Genomic DNA, 16,703 nt, shown 5'->3' on the forward strand with positions numbered 1-16,703 from the left:
ACAAACCCGACAAGCTTTGATTCACGGTATGAATAAAATGGAATACCATTAGGAACACTGACTCAGGAAGTCAGGACACAATATAAACCAGTCAAACTTTCCATACCTTTCTAGACGCAGGAAATCTTAAAATATCACTCCCTGCGCCTGTGGGGACAGCCCCGGCAGTTTTGGAGGCCTTCAAGATATTTTACCAGGGAGAGATTACACGCTTTATCAAGTTAAAGCAACAGCTCACACCTTAACCTTATTTATAAACGTCACTTCCAAGAGGGAGAGCATAGATTATAAAAGACTTAGACATTCTTGACAAAAATTGAATGAAAGAAGAAAACCAGAAGCAAATTAACAAAAGGGAATACGAGAAAATAAGATGTTTCCTGGCCATTCGTTAGTAACAGTTTTTTGTGCTCATCGAAATGATAATTAGCTACACAGCAGGTTGGCCGGAGCACCCTGGGAGCGTGACCGGGCGTGGGCTCCAGGGGTGAAGGCCAGAGAGGGCTGGCAGCTGCTGGAGAGCCAGTCCTTCACTGCCAAACGCTCACACAGCTGGTGGAAGCTCCCGGGGGGGGGGGGGGGTAATTCTTGAAAGAGACAGGCTTCCAAGAACGTTCTCCAGCCCAAGCACCTCCACGATGCCCACTGAGATTACAGGCGACAGTTTCCCTGATCTCGACTCTCCCGGCCCTCTCGATGTCTGTGCAAGCCCCTTCCTGGGGACTTCCCATCTGACACAAGGCAGGGGTGACTGTGTGCAGCCCACGCTGCTTTGGCAGGGTGTTCAAACCTCACCAGCCGCTGCAGCGTAGAATGATTAGCCAAGACCAACAAAGCGCCTCATGCACCCACCAGAGGTTTTGCAACTGCCCTGTCTTGTACTCACACAACATGTTCAAACGTATGGAACAGGGACTGTCGCGTTTTAAGAAGATCTTTGAACCAAAGAAAGTCTTGAAAACTTTTCGTACAGAAAAGTAGGTATTAACAGAGCGGGCCCTGCTAAATGAAATATCGGCCTCTTTCAGGGAAAGTACCATAACTCCTCTACTGGAGTCTCCTAAAGCAAAAACCAAATTGACAGGCCTTGGGCCCAGAAGTATTTCTTGGGTAAACTGTGCCAAATTTCTCCTGTTGTTCTACCACACAGGCAAAGGATTCCCCGTCTGGGGCTCGACAGTGAGGTGCTTCCCAGCCAGACACACACTCCTTACCTACCGGGCACTGGCTGAGAACGCCCACTGTGCCATGCCCTCGCAGATAGCGGGGTATTTTTTTCCTCCTTTTAACTAGTAAGCATTCCATAGCATTCTAAAGAAAGTTGTTTCTCTTGGCCTTTGAGTTATCTGGCGTTCATAATGTTCATCTTATCGAGGTCAGGAAAACAAATCCCAAAACCAGGAAATACGATATTATTCTTGGTTCTGCGGCTGACTTTTCAATCTGGCCAAATATTTATGTTTTCAGTTAAAAAAAGGAATAGAAAAGAACTGTTAGCTCTGACTCTTTTTCTCAAAATAGTAACATGGAAAAAGGAAGAGCAGAAGAAAGTCTGTATGTGAGAATCTGTGAGCTCGAAAGAGAATACTCGTTTGCTTTTTTCTTGGATCAACATTTGTTGAGACCCGCTGGATGCCAGGCAGGTGTATGGAATCCGGGCTGACCCAAAGACCCCTCCACCTGGTGGGGACACCACCCAGTGAGCTGGTGACGGTGCATCTCCACCCGTCTTTACCCAAAACACACGGGCCACAAGGGTTCCTGCACCAACACCCTTTGTGGATTTTAGAAATATTATCTTACGTTTAACGAGACCCCTGCCCCACCCCCCAGTAGTGCGCAGGGCAGCTTCATGTGAACACACACAGCAGTAGTTCTGTCGTGAAACGCACCCTCGCAAAGAGCTTCGTGTTGGCTCAGGGCACGTTTTCATTGGCGCCGACCATGAAATAGACTTGAGGTCTTCAGAGCTTTTTGGAGTTTGGAGTCACAGAGAAGGGGCTGTGGACTTGAAAGAAGGTGTCCTGTGTTCTGCTTGCGCTGCCCAGCCCAGGCTGGGCAGGGGCAGGAGGGTTGCTGGTGGGAAAATAGATAGAAGCTGGCTCCTAAGCTCCAACAAGATTTTTAAAAAATTATGGTGTCATTGTTCCAGGGAGCTGTGAGAGAGGTTGACCGTGAACCCTGAAAGACTACTTTCAAGTGTTCTTCGTCACTGTGTCACAAAGGGTCAGACACTTACTGTGCTACCAAGTTAACCAAGACAACGTCATCGCTATTGTCTGGTCTACTGGCCTCCCTACTGGTCCGGTAAAACATGGCGGACAGCATGTCAAGGAGCAGAGTCCTCATCTTCTCACGCAACGACTTCTTGTCTGTGCTGTGGCTCGGGCTTCTGTGCCTCCTTACAGCGTCCGGCTGGTCTCTCTGGCCCCTGCCAGGCTCTGTCCTGACCCATCATACAGAGCTGCTTATGGCCTTCCCATGCGTGAAAACTTCCGAGAGCTTCCCACGGGAGGATAAATTCTCTCTCTCTCTATGCTGTAGAGCCCAGGACAGCACCCACAGCTTGGGCACACATTTGAGTAGGGGCACAGTACAGCAAGGTTAAGGAAAGTGGCACCCTTGACGTCGAAGGGCAGGAGAGGCAAACAGGGTTGTGGGGGGCAGAGCAAAGCCCAGGAGAAGCCCGAGAAAGAGCAGGAGGCAGGCCAGCCGGGAGCTTACGGTGAGTGAGGACGCCCCTCGGAGCTGAAGTGCATGGGAAGCAGTGGCTGGAAGCTGCATCCCTTTAACATGGGCCTAGAATACAGCAGCTGGTGAGCTATTTGTACGCAAAGAGGCTCTTATAAAGCTCGTGTTCAATATTTCTAACATTCCTTTTTTTCCCCAATCTTGCACAAATTATTTGCACTAGTCTTCAAGGCGAGCTTTACTTATACAAATACAAATTCAGGACCTCATCAAGCTATTCATTAATCGATCAGAAATAACCACGGAGGTATTCAAAAAGTGACCAGCACACAGGAGAAATGTGGAGGTAATCATTAGAAAATAAAATCAGAGGAATTTGAGTCAATACAATTTTACTATATAGTCTTACCATCTTCTTGGATATAAAATTTTTTTTACAACCTAGAAGCATATAACATAGTTCAACGGACACAACTTAAAACTGTTTCAAAGCTTTAGTGCTTAAAGGTTTAGGGCCTTCTTTGGTTCCCACACTGGGATGTACTCACGAATACAAAGTACATCGGCTACTCATCTCTCCTAGCTGGGACCCAGGGCGCTGAGGAGGAGGAACACATCGGAAAGGGTCATCTGAGTTACATCGTGGCTGTGCAAACCAGAGGACCCGGCCAAACACAAAACAGGCAAAGTCAGCTTCCCTTCTGGTCTCCTCGCCCCAGCTCCGTCAGGGGGCAGGGGAGGAGAGGAGCCCTCTGCTGCCCCTCCCCCGTTTACTCCTCCTGCTCCTGCTCCCCGCGAGCTGACGGGCTCCAACCCTGTGGGAGGGCCTTTATTGCTCTCCTCTCTAAACAAAATGTTCGTGGAGTTGGCAACTCAGTAACAAATCTTTCTTCAAATCAGTTCCATATGGACCCTAACTTTACTGAGGTGAGGTTGACACAGACCCTTGCTTGTGAGTTTGGGGGGGAAGAGGAATTAAATGCCTTCTTTGTGCAAACAGGGACTGGACTCCTGAAGAGAGCCTGTATGTGAGGACTGCAGGGCCCTGAAGGGCAGGTTTAATGATGAGGGGAATAGGCTCAGAGCTGGGAGAGCTCATCCACACAGCGGTGCCTGGTTCGGAGGACGTGCAACCCAAAGCAGAGTCTGGATCCGTGACTCCTTGCACACACAGTGTGTTTCGTACCGTGTGTGGCAGGGAAGGCTTTTTCTCGAATGCACCCAAGTCACTCATTCCTGCAGGCATTCCCTCGTCCAGAGGTCAGACAACCCATTCCCAGTGGGGCTGTAAAGTATAAAACATGCCTAGTAGTGACACCAATAACCTTGTCTTGACGGCCTCTTCTACTAGAGGCGCTGTACTTTACGCATTAAAAACAGCGTTATTCCTTTCAACAAATGAGCAGGCTGATGGGTAAAGAGGTTAGTGACTTTCCCAGGGTCAGGTGTGTGGGGAGGGGCGGGGTTTGCTTGGGGTTTGCTGGGCCAAACCAGTGGGCGTGATGCCTTAAATATCCAGTAGCCACATCACATCACCATGTAAAGGATGAGTAGACCCACAAGAGTCGTTCCTGAGATTGAAAACGAGTTCTCCTGTCCTGGTGGGTCAAAGCACCTTCCACATCCGGCAGCCTCTGCGGGCAGAGCTGAACGGCTCCGTTCATCGTTCCGCACCCACTGCGTGTGTGTGTGTGGGGGGGGTGGGATCCTGCTTCCCCGTCCACCTAACACGGGTCATGTGAGTGAGGAACCTGCTGTCTTTCCTCTCTGTGCGGTTCCTAAGCATGTTGCGCATCCAGGAAACAGTCCAGTGTGGAACTGAAACACACCCACCGGGGAAGGAGAGGAAAAACCGAGTCCTGTGTCCGTTGAATGGGAAGCTTCAACCTGAGGCATGGAAACAACACGGGACTGTTACCATTTCATTCCTTCCCCAGGTGCCACACCTGCGAGTCCCTCCCCTCCCCGAATGCCGTGGCACAAGCAGGTCTGGCCAAGGAGCTGTGCATACTTCTCAGTCACCCAGAGAACGTCAGGAAGGACCTCCCCTCTGGCTAATGGCGGGGGGGGGGGCTCTGAGAACGTGTTTCTTTATAAACAATACTTCAGTAACTGTGGAAGTCTTTGCAAGGCAAGTTGTCAGGGAGAGGAGGGGAAGGAATCTTCGAAATACACAGATTTGCCTTATTTACAAGGTATTGATACAGGGTGCAACCAAGAGGGGGGCCCCCAAAAGAGATTTGGAATGGGGTCAAGAACTCAGGATGTCCAGGAAATATTGGAGAGACATATAAGATGTCCTCACCCCTTCCCCCCAGGTGTGAGTTGGGGGAAGGGACACATGGAGCAGGAACATGCAGCGCTGTTTTGTACAGCCACAGCCTTGCAGCTAATCCATGGCATGGTCATTTAACATACCTATAGCCTTTGGTGGGTCACTTGGGTATGTTAAATGGCTGTGGCCCTGCTTGAAGCCAGGGGGATGGAAGTCACTCCCCCACAAGATGTAACTGAGGGGCAGGTTCCCCAAGTTACAGCCCCTGCATGGGAGCTTGGAGAAGATTGTCTCCATGACATGGGGCCACACCTGCCCAGACTCATGATGGCAGCCCAGTACACTTGGAATAATCCAGGAATGCTGGTAGGTGTAACTGATTGGAGGAGGAGTCAGAAATGGAGGTACAGAGGAAGATGGCGCGGGGATTTAAACGCATACACAGCAGCCATTGGGGGGAGGACCATGCGGCTGTGGCTTTGCAGAGAGAAAGCCACACGCTTCTGGCAGAGTGGGGACCCCTGCAACCAGCGGCTTTGCCGGAGTCAGGACCCCCTCTTGGCTTTGTCAGGAAAGAGAGAGCCATGAGGCTTCGCCAGAGTAGGGACCCCCACAGCTTTAGTAGATAGAATCACCATGTGGCTTTAGCAGAGAATCGCCACTCGGCTTTGGCAGGCTGGTGACCCTACCCTCTCTGCAGCTTTGCAGAGAGAAGAGCCATGCGGTTTTGGCCAGAGTGGGGACCCCTGCAGCTCTGGTAGAAGAGGACCACGTGGCTTTGGGGTGCTCCCTCTGGCCACGTGGCCTGGGAAGAAGGAGAAACTTTGCTTGGAAAAATGGATACAAAGAACTCTTGCCAGTAGACCATGAGAAGGTGCCACATGGCTTTGGATTAATTAGAGATCCTGCCGGGACTGCGACCCAGCGGACAGTGGCAGGAGCCTGGATCCCGGACGTTTGCTTCTTTTCCTGAGTTACAGTACCTTCAAATTAGGGAAAGGGGGAGAAGGAAGCACTGTGGGCATCTGTGAATAGCCTAAAGGACTTTGATATTTTAATGAAGACGTTCGGTCACTACTTTAAGTCTGTATAGCATTAAATAAACATTTCCTTTCCTTTTCACAAATCTCTGGCATTGAGAGACGTCTTTCCTATGGGGCGGTGGACATAACGAACTTTGGCCCCTGTTGTTCTGTAACAGTATTGATTTTGTAATACAGTGCGAGAAAGGGCAAAAGGCAATCACGATCAGCTACAAGAGCGCAGGCGGCAGGGACGCACATCGGAGGTGCTTCAGGAAGAAGTGTGCAGAGCTCTCTGACACGGGCTTCCTCTCACTCTGAGGACCCCACCCCCTCCCCCAAAACAAGAGGCACAGTGACCTCATTTGTTTCTGAAATGGCTATTAAAAAAAACATTTCTCACTCAAACCTTTTTACTATATAGCTACATAAAGAAAATTCAACCATGAAGGCGCATAAAATACATACACGTGGTGAAATCATTTTTTCCAAGATATTTCTCACAGGTTGCTTGGGGCCAGGCTGCCAAAACAAGAGACCGGCTGGATTTTCCCCTTTCCCCCAGTTGCTTTTGGTCGTGGAAAGACAGGCAGAGCTTGGCTGGGCACCAAACGTTCGTCCTCTAAAGCGAACCTTAAGGATTCGCCCAGCGCAGGGCCTGCTGGGGGTAAGACATTCTGATGGACATGGGGAACCGCGCCCCCAGTGACGTGGTCTCAGCTGGAGACGCGGATTTCTGCCACTCTGTAAGCCACCAGGGGAAAGAAGAGCTGATGCAGAGTGTGTCCGAGATGTGGGGTGGAAAAGGGTCACGGAGTCAAACGAAGGTGAAACGAGAATGCAAAACTCCTACTACAAACGAAGGAGGAGAGTGACCGGGTCACACCCGAGCTGAGACCTCGATGGCCTGCACTTCCCCAAATCACACCTTGAACATAAAGAGGCCTGAGCTAAAGGACGGGCTGGTTTGCTCTGCTCTGGACCAATGACAGTGTATGGTGCTGGAAAAAGCTCCAGATCACTGTGTCCTTTCTTTTACCCATGACAGCTCACTGTCATTGACCTCCCGGGGGGCGGGGGGGACGGCAGGGGATGGCAAATGTGTGAGGCATTTACCCCCTCATCCCACCACCAGACCCTGTGGAAGCCCTACTCCTGGCCGTTTCAGACAGCTCATCACAGAGCACCAACACACGCAGAGGCTGGCTATGCTGAGCAACGTCCCCTGCAGGAGGCGCAGGGCACGGAACCAGCCGCCCAGGGTGTAGGAAGTCACCTGCTGCTATTAACAGGAAATTGTACAAATTATACCCCTGGAACTGAAAGGATCGGGGTGCATATGTCATGGGCTTTGAGGATGGAGAAAAAAAAATTCTGTGCAAGATAAATTAAGGACACTTCCAAAAAAAAAAAAGAAGAAGAGAAAAAGAAAGATATTCACATACCTATGCTACACACACACACGAAAAAAATCCTCTTTAAAACTTGATTAAAAATAATATAAACGCTTCTGGCAGCAATGACAGTGTGTGCTGTTTCTCCAAAAGACAGACAATGAGCTATATGTTAGGCCAGGACCAAAAAAAACAATTGTTCCAAAGATCTGGCCACCAAACACTTTTTTCAAAAAAAACCCCTTACAATAATTACATCAGCACATGGACCCTGGAAAATTTCTTCTACCGTGAAAGGTCAGATAGACACTTCCTGCTTCTCATTTCTAGTACACGCTGTCTTTAGACAACAATGAGTGTGAGACAATAGGTTGGCGCGGGCCCAACACAGACTGAGAAATTCGAGCCAGGATGAGTCAGCCTGGAGGTCAGTGGTCTCAGGGATGACAAGACAGGCAGGCAGCGCCTGGGGAGTGGTGGCCCCAGAGAAGGCGACTCTAGGAGCCAACAGACATGTCTCAGTTTCCATCTGTGAGGTTCGTTGACAGGCGAAGGGCTCTCTCATGCGGAACGTGGAAGGGTGCAGACAGCAGTTGAGGCGGCGGCAGAATAGCAGGGCTTTGAAGAAAGCCCTGCGGAGGCGAGGCCGCAATGCAGTGCAAGAAGGAGCTGGCAGCACGGGTCACTGCGCCCTCTGCAACCTCCACTCCGGCTCCGACAGGCAGGCCAGGCGGGAACCAGAGCTCCCTCGTCTGTCTCCAAACTTGGCAACTTCTGGGACCCCCTCCCCTGCCCCCAGGCCTTGTTGCCACCTTGAACACCATGAGACACAGCCTCCCAGTACCAGGCCCCTGTACACCTGGTAGCCCCGCTTCCACGTCCTCTGATGCCCCTTTGGCAGCCTCCGAACATGCTGGCATCAGTACGGCCTGGGCCGACTTGAGAACATTCGGGCCAGTCCGTTCCAGCGGCATCTCTCCTCTCTGCTCTTGCCACCCAGGAAGTAGAGGAAGAGGGGACAGCAGAGGGGCGAATGCAGGGACAGGCATCAGGCTTAGGAGGAGCAGAAGCTGAGATGTTTCGGAGCACGAGGTGTGGCCGGGGAGAAGAGTAGGCGGCCGTGGGGAGGGCCACCTTTCACCCAGTGCCAGAGAGGGCCCGGGACCTGGCAGTCGTCCTTGACCCAGCCTTTTCCTTCCCGGTCCACACCCCATTATCAAGTCCTCCTCATTTTTCACTCCGAGGGACAAAAACACCTGCTGGTTTCCCCCACCCCAAACAATGAAGTTTTATGGACTTAAAAATTATATAAACAACAGGTGTGTTTTTTACATTTCAAAACAATGTAGAAACAATACAGAGAAAAAGTAAAAACTATCCCCAACCCTACTCTCCAGAAGCAAGAACAGTTCTGATGCTTTGGTGACAGGTCTCTAGATAGTGCCGGTGACAGTCCTGTGCACACAGAGGTTCACAGAAAGGGGGACAGGTGATGCCAGCCCTGGGCGACCTTCTGTGTCCACTTAATAAAGGGCAAGGATAGCTTTCTATTTCCAGAAATAGAGGCATATGCACTCATTTTTGATGGCTGCATAATATTCCACTGAGGGGGACACACCATTGTGTGTTTGACAAACCTCCCATGGATGGACAGTGGTTTTTAATTTGGCAGTTATGACGGCAGCGGCACTAGCACTAACACACACAGTGTGTGCCAACACGACATCTTCCCGGATCTGATTATGAAAAACAGCCCTTTGATAAAATGGTGTGTCCATTTTTCACCAAGTGCTTTTTTCTGTTGATTCATAAGAACGATTTGCGTTTCAGAGAAACCAACCCCATCTTCCCTCCGATTTCATCTCATTCGTGTGTCACAAGGTGGGTTTTTTTTCAGTTTGTCCCTGGCTTTTCAAACTTACTTTTGTGACTTTTACACAGATTGTCCAGTGATCTCCTTTTTGGCCCAGCCCTACTGATTGACGCTCCCGGCACTGAGTTAGATTGGGCCCTTTGTGACCTGCCGCACAGGTGACTGCGAACTCTGAATGAGCCTCCCTGCCAGGCCCTGGGCTCCACCTCCTGGAAATCTGTGCTCCACACAGCTGTTGGGGCGCCCCTTTTAAATTTTAATGTTTTATTGATTAGAGAGAGAAGAAGAAGGGTGGGGGAGAGAGACATCTATTTGTTATTCCACTTGCTCACACGTTCGCTGGTTGATTCTTGGATGGGACTGGGGACCGAACCCACAACCTTGGCGTGTCGAAATGATGCTCTAACCAACCAGGCTACCCGGCCACGGCCAGAGTGTTCTTTCTAAAGTGAAAATTTGACCAGGTCAGGCTCCATCTAAGGCTGTTCAGGGACGTGAGTCCCAGGCTGGGCCGCCCACACGGATCTTCCACAGGTCAATAAATAACCACGGCAAACACTGCTGGGGCATGGTTTACTTGTAAAGATTTTTAAAGATAGAGAAAAAGCACATTTTTTACTTCAAGGAAAGCACAAATACATGATGGAGCAAGATGAAAAATGCAAGTGAATTTTTAGGATAAACTAACATTGGGATAATCTAATCCTAAACTATTAGGATAGCCTTATCCTAAACTAAAATTTAGGATAATCTCATAGTAACTATCTATTAGATCTCAGGTGAAAATGTTCAAAAGGCAACGGAGATGAAGGATAAAGCTTAGCTCCCTACAGATGAGGCCAGGAGTGCCCTGCATTCGCCCAAACCCACTGCCTCACCAGCCTCCCGTGACATGAAGCACGACCTTGTGGTTGATTCCTGGCTCCTGGAACGCAGGGTAATTAGGGAGATCAGAGGACTCAGTGTCCAGTTTGGGACACTGTTAAGAGTGCAAGAGGACAGTATTAATCGTTGTGCTGGGGATTCTGGTGTGAACTGGGGCGTGTGGTCACCACAGGAGGGGTGGAGGGGCCCAGGCCTAACTCTCCCCTCTCACCCCCAGTCTGTCCACGAAGGGGGAAGGCACTGCCAGGAGCCCCCACGCCCCGTGTAGAGACAGGGATGGACAGCTTCCACTAAATGCTTCCGGCAGCAAGAACAGCACTTGTGACGTGTCAACCACTGTGGTGACAGCAGTCCCTGCCCTGGCCAGGGGTGGACACAACCCGGGACTCGAGGCTTCCTGGCGGCAGGGAAGCCTCTCTTTGGTCCTTCAGCCTCGCTGTTCGTTACCCTCTGGCTCAAATCTCAGCTCTAGCAAACTGAACTGCTTACTTCTACATTTTTAAATACCTGCTTCTGGCCCCAGCTGGTGTGACTCAGTGGACTGAGTGCAGACCTGTGGACAGAACGGTAGCCAGATCAGTTCCCAGTCAGGGCACATGCCTGGGTGGTGGGCCAGGTTCCCAGCTGGGGGTGGGCGAGAGGCAACCCATTATGTATCTTTCCCTTTGATGTTTCTCTCCCTTTCTTCCTCTCTTCTCCTCTCTCTAAAAGTAAATAAATAAAGTCTTTAAAATACCCATTTATGGCCCTGGCCAGGTAGCTCAGTTGGTTAGAGCCTCGACGGGATACACCAAAATTGTGGGTTCGATCTCCAGTCAGGGTGCATAGAGGAAGCAACCAGTGAACGCAATAATAAGTGAAACAACAATCAGATGTCTGTCTGTCTCTCTCTCTCAAAATCAGTAAATAAAAAATTAAAGACAAAATACCTGTTTATGCGTCTACCTCTCCCACTGGTCCGGAAGCTCCTTGATAACAAGAACTTAGTCTTCATTATCTTTGTAGCACTGAGTATCCGCACAGAAAAGCATTCATAAGCATCTGTTGAATAAACAAATATTTAGCCAAGTAAGAAACAAATCTTTCAACAGTGGCTATTTCACACCTAGAACTAAAACCATCGGAACCATAAGCCACTTGGAGGAGCTTAAGTCTGCAAAGACATGTACAAGATTTTGGAAAACCGAGCTACACATTTTGTAGCCCTAATAGAGGGGTGCAAAAATACTCTTCCTATGTTCATTCATCTCCACCCCCTGCCCACTCCATATACAAACACACACACACGTTTGCTCACTTCCTAGGGGAATATTTGACTTAATTAACAATAGCAGGATAAGTTCTAAGGCAAAGGAAAAATGAAGATTTTTAAGTTCAGATTCTAATGCTGGCGAATAATCCCCGCATGAGGTGCCTCGGCTCAGCGGAGGGATTAGTGTCCGGCTTCTCCAGATGATTGGAGCTGACATGTAATCGACATGATGTGCGCGAGAGCATCTTATCAACCCGAGGAAGGTGCTTTGCCCTCGAGATTTAATTAATATTAATGGCAGTGAAGCTGCCCGGAGAGCGTGATGTCCTCCTCTCTCTAAGACGAGGAGGCGGTTTCCCACCTCGTTCTGAAATGTTGACTGCCTCACGCATGCCCAGACAATATTCGGCTGAAAAAGGAATCCCTCCATCTGTCTCTGCTTCCCCCATCTACACTCAAAAGCTAACACAGCCTGAGAAGACGAGATGGATTGGTGAGGCATGAAGAAGGAGGGGCAGGATGGAGGGAGAAAAAAGGCTGCCCATGAAACATGCCAAACTACACCCACAGACAGACACCCAGCACCCACACACAACACCCCTGGTACTAATTAACGCAGCTTTGTTTCCATGCCAAACATTAGGGCGACATTAATTAGAGCGAAATCTCGTAATCCCTTTCCCAGTTCATTAATTATGCACCAAGGCCAAGTTTTTGTTGGCCCGACATAAGACAATCCCGCTCCGATGCGGACTTGACTCTGCACATCGCGCCACCGTCCAGGGCTTTCCTGGCTTCTTGGGACGGCGTTCAAGGCCTCCGCAGTTCATTCCTGTGTGCGTTTGTGTGGCCTCAGAAGGGCTCTGTGGTTACAAAACATCCTTTCAGCGGATGACAACCATTTCTTAGCTAACCCTGCACCAGACTATAACTCTGTCATAGGCACATGATAACTCCAGCGAGTCGTACACTTAAAAAGGGTTAACTTATTGTGGTATATATCTTACCACAACAAAACGTATTTTTAAAAGCAAAGAAAAACATGTACAGATTTTTGGAAAAAGCCGAGTTGTAGGGAGACTATACATGTGACCGAGAAAGGAGCTGGCAGATTCTCCAACAGTCTCGAGAGACCTCAGAATGTACTTTCTCGGGTGCAGAGAAAGTATCACGAGATAAACTTCAGAATTCGGACGAGCTCACCGTGCATGGTCTGAAGGGACTTGGGACAAAGGAAGGGTGTTGGAATGACGTCGTCAGGAGCATCAACGAGGCAGCCCGGAGGTTCTCAGCACTGAGCTAGTTAATCTGGAGCTACCTACAGTTAACTTTGTGCAGCTCCTGAACATCATTCCCTGAATTCCTGGCGAGTTTCTCTATCTGGGGCCGGAGGCCACGTCTCCTAGGACCAAGTACGGGCCCAGGCTGGACAGGCTGGTCTCAGAGAAGTGAGCAGGTGAAGGCCCCGGGCTGCTGCCGCCGGTGCACAGGTGTCCCCTGGCTGCTACCGTGAGTCAGTCTCACTGTGAGACTGTGAGTCTCACTGTGAGTCGTCCTTCAGCCGCATTAAAAAAGACTACGGTGCCGGCAAATGTCAGCCGACTCGTGACCTTTTCCCAAACTTTGCATGCAGATATACAGTGTGAAATGCCATCAAATCTTATCTTGAACCTGGAACCAGGAAAAAAATTGTAATACCACACAGCTGAATTTAGTGCAGCAGTTAGTTCCAGTCTGAGGCAAAATTCTGGTCAATAAATCAAAGTGAGCTTTTAAATAAGAAAAAAATTAGGAAAAAAAGATATAACAAAAGCTCTGTTAAAAATTATTGAGCCCTGGTTGGTGCAGCTCAGTGGATTAAGTGCAGGCCTGCGAACCAAACAGTCGCCAGTTCGATTCGCAGTCAGGGCACAGGCCTGGGTTGCGGGCCAGGTCCCCGGTGGGGGACACATGAAAGGCAACCACACATTGATGTTTCTCTCCCTCTCTTTCTCCTTCCCTTCCCCTCTCTCAAAAAATAAATAAAATCTTTTAAAAACAGAAGTATTGAATTCTTTTGTCTAATCTTTCACCATGGAAGTGTTGATAATTGATATATTTATTTAAATAAAAATGAGCTGTTAAATCTCTCCCCTCCCCCAAGACGCACACAACTAGTCATTAAATCCTTTTTGTCACTTTCCCCTAAGATTTATTATTTGAGAGCCTTACTTTTTTTTGCCTGGTGTATTTACTGAACAGGCTGATGCTCTCGAATGCCCTGCTCTCCTGTCATCTCTGACCTTCCCCGGGAAGGGCCGTCTGTGGTCTGTGCAGACTGCAGGACACCGAGGGAGGAGCCCGCGTGCCCCTGGCCCACGCGGTGGGCCCTGTGGAATGAGAGGGAAGCGTCAGAGATAGTTATCTGAAGGACAGGCTTCTGCTGACCTGCCTCCCAGGGTCCGGAGGCTCGTCAGAGCAAGGACCCCAGGGTGGCCAATGAGACCCTTTCCGGGAGCACACCATGCAGAGCAGGACCAGAGGCTCGGGCTGCATTTTTTCGTGTTTCTTAGCATCCTGTTCCGGGAGTGCAGGTCACTTATCTGATGACCAGACCAAGAGGGCTGTGACGCATGACATTCAGATACCCCCAGCGTGCAGCAACCAACATTTGTGGAACATTTTTAAGTTCTCAAGAAGCTTCACAGGCCTCATGTCCACTGAGCTCAGAATTAACCCTGTGAGGTAGATGGTGCCAGTGTCCACACTGACAGATGAAGATGGGACAGAAAATATGACTCCACTGAAGACAAGCTTTTGGGGTGGGTCTCCACTCACTGAGCCCCTGGGGGCTGCCAGGGCTCTGTCTAGGGGCAAGGTGGCCTCTTGGCGGGCTGCAGGTACACAACCGGGCTACAGGTACATAGTCAGGCTACAGGTGTGCTGCCTGCGGACCCCCTCACCTGCAGACCCACTAGTCAGAGAAGCAATCAGCAGTGACAGAAACTGCGCTCTGGCTGACAGGTCTTGGTGAACCTTTTGAGATTCCAGCCTCTCACTTAGGACGTCCTAGAATAAAAGCAGTGGGAAAGTAGTAGCCAAGGGTGAAATCCCTTATAAGTTGCCCACTGGTAAATCTCCAAGTTATTTTTTAATGAAAGATTGCAGAGTGATTCGGGGGTGTAAGACCCAGATGCAATGGAAAGAGTTTAAGTAAATTTTTATTTAAAAAACCAAAAAGCTCTCCTTCCAGAGCAAACTACTTATGCATATGAATAAGGCTTCCTAGGAGACACATCTATACAAATAAAAACTAGAGATTTCATGGATGCAGGCCCTGTCTCATCCGGCAATAAGCAGTAACTGTTCCTTAAGAGATACACGTGCTAGTTGTAAAACAAAACAAAAGTCCCCAAACAAAAACAAAAGAAGTAGAATTTAAAATTGTTAGCCTGACTTACCTCCCTGAGCTATATTTCTAATGAAATTATATTGGCTTCTAAGTCAAATAGTATAACACTTTTGATCGATAATATATTAACAATCATTGTCATGGTGACTCATTCCAAAAGAAATTTGCATTTCATGAATACAAGAAAATTTTTTGGTGTTTAGTGTCAACTTATAAAAATATATTTGCTGAAGTGAAACATGTCATGGTCATGGTAAAAGACGTTCAAGCCTGAGCACATATTAGAATAAAATTCCACGGGTACAGTGGGATGGAAACATGAATTAAGGGGGAAAATAATGTAAACATCTGTAAGGAAAGCTTAATGGTTTACTTTTGAAATGGATGGTGGGGGTATGGACTTGATATGATATTTAGATCACATTAGTTACTATTAAAAACAATGATAGGGCAGGTTTCATTTTTAAGCAGAATTCACAGCATGAGGGAAATTACATTCTCTGCAACTACTGACACTTAAAAATTTCCAGCTGTAACAATGTGCCAGAGGGGCACGCGCTTGTTCAAAATTTTATGAAGCTGTATGTGACCAGGGGCATCTAGAAACCACTGTGCTACCGGAATAGAGCACCATGTCTAATATTTGTGTGAGAAACGCGGTCATTTCTAAAGAAGACAGAAGCTCCAAAGTCACAGCAATGCATTGCTAAAGCGAATGGGGCCTGTGGAGGTATTTGTGCCTTTACCAGCGTCTACAACAGCTGTCTGCCTCGTTCTTCTACGATGTGGCCTGAAACCTATCGGCCAGTTCCTCTCATAGATCACCCTACAGGAAGCTCCCTATAAGCTCCAGTAAGGAATAAGACTATAGGAAGCCGAAATGAAATAATCACACAACTTCGTGTGATTAGCCACATATAATACATAATTTTCTTCTATAAAGAGACACATACATGTGATCACGTAACCTTGACCCCCATCCTAACTCACCTGGCCGACATGTGGGATTATGTCAGTTTCCCTAATGACCAATCAGGAAGTGACTGACCCCCCGTGGAATGGCATCTGCCGCAATGAAAAAGACGGGCCCTGTACACAGGAACGACAACATGTCAAACAGGAAATGACAATCTCGCTGCAGGATTCCATCTCTTTGGGGGCAAAGTGACCATGTAAACCATCAACTTTAAAGTGGAACTGATTTTTGATGAAAAGTCAGGCAGAGAGTGTTAAAAACTGCACTGGGGAGTTCTGTCAGGAGAGAGCTCGGGAAAGTTTTGAAGTCCAGACACACTGAAACTCCCTGGTGCAAAGCACGCAGCTCAATTATGGGAAAAAGCCAGTATCAGCAGCGAACAATCGCCCAGCACCAGAATGAAAAGAAGGAAATGTTGTTCCGAGCTGCTTGCCAAGACCAAAGAAAGTAGAACAGCGGCGGAAGGCGGGTTGGTTGCAACAGCCCAAAAGGATGCATTCCCGTTTGTGTTCGCCACTTACCTTTTGGAATAGGGCATTATCCTCCAACTCAGCGTAAATACAGCTGCATCGGAGAACAACGGCAGGGAAGAAGGGAGGGACAAGGGCTGAACTGAGAAATTCCTCTGAATTCCACTCCATCTCACACCCCATCATAGGTGCATGGAGACTGTTTTCCTTGTTATTCTTGGTGTTAAGGGGGAAAAGGGTGGGCCCCGGGCACTCACACTTCAGTCTTTGCTTTTAACAACCTGACGGCTGCAGTAGCCATGGAAGAATTTTAAAGCAAAATTACTTCCTAAGTCCATATAAAGCCCTGGTTCCCAACATTCTGAGTATAATCATTGTTAATCTCCGTGTAAGGGAGAATCTCAAAAACCACAAAGGTAAAGCGAAGACCAAACCACTTCTCCGTGTGCCCATCACCCAGCGGCACAACCGCCA

At 48.8% G+C, this 16,703-nt stretch overlaps 1 long non-coding RNA gene across 1 annotated transcript in view; it reads right to left on the bottom strand.

Annotated features, from left to right (window-relative positions):
* LOC128625979 (uncharacterized) overlaps positions 1–16,343 on the bottom strand; it is a 46,036-nt gene extending 29,693 nt beyond the window's left edge. Inside the window, exons 1-2 of the long non-coding RNA XR_008389836.1 lie at positions 16,281–16,343; positions 11,070–11,181 (exon numbers count right to left, since the gene is read on the bottom strand). This is a non-coding gene — a long non-coding RNA (uncharacterized LOC128625979). The remainder of the gene's footprint in view (positions 1–11,069; positions 11,182–16,280) is intronic.
* Positions 16,344–16,703: the final 360 nt, after the last annotated feature.

Source organism: Artibeus jamaicensis, unplaced genomic scaffold, assembly GCF_021234435.1.
Source record: "Artibeus jamaicensis isolate MK-2021 breed Jamaican fruit bat unplaced genomic scaffold, CSHL_Jam_final scaffold_1689, whole genome shotgun sequence".
NCBI lineage: Eukaryota > Metazoa > Chordata > Mammalia > Chiroptera > Phyllostomidae > Artibeus > Artibeus jamaicensis.